Below are 2,778 nucleotides of genomic sequence, written 5' to 3'. Positions count from 1 at the left end.
CTTAAAAGAAGCTCTTACTGTTATCACATAACTTGTGATGTGGGTTTCGGTGGACAACGCTACTTATAGTTTTAACGTACACCACTTAATCACAACGTACTTAGGTTCATTTCGTAGAATCTTGCAATGGATGACAATAAAACACTCTTTTCAGTCATTTACTTCTTAGGTCAATAAAATCAGCCTAGGATTTTCATAAATCCTAATAAGTTCGGAAACTTGAGTTTGTGTAACCTCTTAACACACAACCAAGTATCCTTCCAAACTCCAGAACAGACCATTAGTTCTCCTTGAAAATTCATGACGATTCCTTGACGCTTACCAATGATTCTCAAATGGGTTAACTTGTTATCGACTTATCATGCTCCAAGCATTTAATTCATCTAGGACATGTGCATAATGGCATTACATGATTATACCAATGGCGGAAACATTGGTTATCGAATTCATGTAGACAACAGTTCTTAGGTTCTTTAAATAACCATGACTCTATCATGGTAATTCTATATTCATCGACATGAATAACCTACTTAACTGATTAATTTCTTTAAGATGAAGAATCATTATCAACATAAGATACTTATCTAAGTGCCAATCCAACATCCCATGTTTTAATGGATTCATATGATGTCCAATATCATCCAGAATTGAAAAACTAAATACTTCTTTATAAAAGACAGTATATGCTCGTCATTCCCAATGAGTAATATGTTATGCAATTCATGAAGGATGATTTATCCACTAAACTTCATGTCTAAACATGACTGTCACCAACTCCCACTCAATTCCACATGTTTCGTTTTTGACAACTTATTCGAAGCATTTTATGAATTGAAATAATCATTGGTTTTTTAAGTATTAGTTAAAACCATATATGTCATTCACATATCCCTTTCAAAATACCCATTTTGGAAAGTGGTCTTAATAACTTACTTATTTCCATAATGAAGTATAACAATGATTTTGAGTCTTTAGCATAGCTGACAATTAACTCAGCTTTCTCTCTATGCAACTCTTAATCATAAATTTCCAATTACTTTGGATTGGTCTCAACAATCCCAAATAAATCCATTTACTTGCATAGATACCATTTTAGTTTCATAAGGCTCTTAAGTAAAATGTTGAATTTTAAAATCTCTAGTTATATCCCTCCATAGATCAGAATCTTACAATCCAAGAACATCTTCTTTTGGTCTCCTCACGTAGTTCCCTTAAGAACATCTTCTTTTGGTCTCCTCACGTAGTTTCCCTCAAGAACATCTTCTTTTGGTCTCCTCTATGCGAAGAGTTTGTGGCTAAAATCACTCCCACTCCATCTTTAGGAAAAATGCCCTTTTTCTTCAAAGATAGCTTTTGAGCCACAAAACAATTTAATAGTGATGGAGAAGGAGGAAAAACGTAGTACATATCAAATTAATAGTGATATAATCGAGACATATAAAAAGGATAATATAGACTAGGTGATTTAATTTTGATAGGTGTGTCAAATAAGGTTGGCAACATTCCCTTGTGTGAGTTCAACAACTCAATCATAACTTCATAATTGATCTTACATTAGTAAGTTGTGACTTTAGTCACAAAGGCATGAGGAGAATCAAATCCATAGCTCATGGACATATAATGACTCAATCATTATAATTGTCTATTTGATCAATTTAAGTTGATAAAATCTTAATGTTTCTCGAAACAAGTAGTGTATGATGACAAATTTTAGAACAAACGATACGATAAAATAAGTGACTTGGATTGCAAACCAAGTCACCAATATCCAAAATACAACCATTGTTTAAGGAAACAAACAAATTTCCAAGTCGAACGAGAAAATCAAAATAGTTCTAAAACTTCAAAATACAACATGAAAATAAAGGCAAGACAAAATAAAGCCAAGCTTCCATCGATCTAGCACCATGGGCGGCTACATCTAGCTTCCCTCAAGATCTTCTAGGCTTGCTTTTCTTTACCCTTGTCCTTGCTAGGATGCCCTAATTACAATAAAAAGGGTAAATATCACAACTTGTATCAAAATACCAAAGTTGAGATCGAAACATAAAAGATATGGATAGTTATTTACCTACTGGAATGACTTTTCCAGCTTTGATGTCGCCAAGGTACTTAGGACAATTTATCTTCCAATTCCCAACACCATTACAATAGTGGCATTTGTCCCCGGATAGGGCACCCTTCTTGGGCTTAGAGGAGCTAGCTTCACAAGCTTTTCCTTTGTTCTTGTAGGGAGTTTGCTTCTTTCCCTTGTGACCACCTTTCTTGAAATTCCCCTTGCTCTTTTGATTAATGTTGAGCACATCCTTGGTGGTGCTAGCATTTAGCCCCATGTCCCTCTCGGCTTGCACAAGCATTTTGTACAATTCATCGAGGGACACTTTCAAGTTTTGCATATTAAAATTCACCCTGAATTGAACATATGCCTTAACCTTGTTTAAGGAATGAAGAATTCGATCAATGATGAGTTCTTCGGGAATCTCTACCTTTTGCATTTTTAAGGTCTCAACATGCTCCATCAACTTGAGCACATGAGGGCTAACGTTTTGGCCCTCCTTAATGTTGAGATCAAAGAATGCGGAAGCCGCTTCATATTGAATGATCCTCGGAGCTTGTGAAAACATGGTCACAAGCTTCGTATAGATCTCATAGGCGGTGCTAATCTTTATAGCACTCCTTTGGAGTTAGGCCTCCATTGAGAAGATCAGCACATTTTTGATCGCGGTCGACTCCTTTTGTTAAGTCTCATAGGCTTGCCTAGCGGCGGGAGTAGACCTA

This window comes from Silene latifolia, chromosome X, assembly GCF_048544455.1.
Source record: "Silene latifolia isolate original U9 population chromosome X, ASM4854445v1, whole genome shotgun sequence".
Taxonomy (NCBI): Eukaryota; Viridiplantae; Streptophyta; class Magnoliopsida; order Caryophyllales; family Caryophyllaceae; genus Silene; species Silene latifolia.
This window is presented reverse-complemented; position numbering follows the sequence as displayed.